Source organism: Austrofundulus limnaeus, unplaced genomic scaffold (genome assembly GCF_001266775.1).
Source record: "Austrofundulus limnaeus strain Quisiro unplaced genomic scaffold, Austrofundulus_limnaeus-1.0 Scaffold25, whole genome shotgun sequence".
Lineage (NCBI taxonomy): Eukaryota > Metazoa > Chordata > Actinopteri > Cyprinodontiformes > Rivulidae > Austrofundulus > Austrofundulus limnaeus.
Genome location: NW_013952427.1, coordinates 1,364,199 through 1,364,497, shown reverse-complemented (window position 1 = coordinate 1,364,497; position 299 = coordinate 1,364,199).

The following is a 299-nucleotide window of genomic DNA, read 5'->3' as shown; positions in this document are numbered from 1 at the left end:
ACCCATACCCCTGTTGGAAACTGATGGTAATCTATCAAAAATATTAAAAATAATTGCTTTAATTATTTTCTCAAAAATCAGGAGGATTTGGGTAACGATTTTTTTCTTTTGCTCTTCTTCACACAAAACAGCTCCCTAACATCATTTTTAAAATTTCAGAAGAAAAATAAATATGAGGCGGAAAGTTTTCACTCTTTTTACATAAAAACACACAAATACAAAACAGCAACATGGTATTTAAGTCGCTATTGTTGGCCATAAATTGATTTGATCTGGGGACACGTAAAAAGATTTTCCTG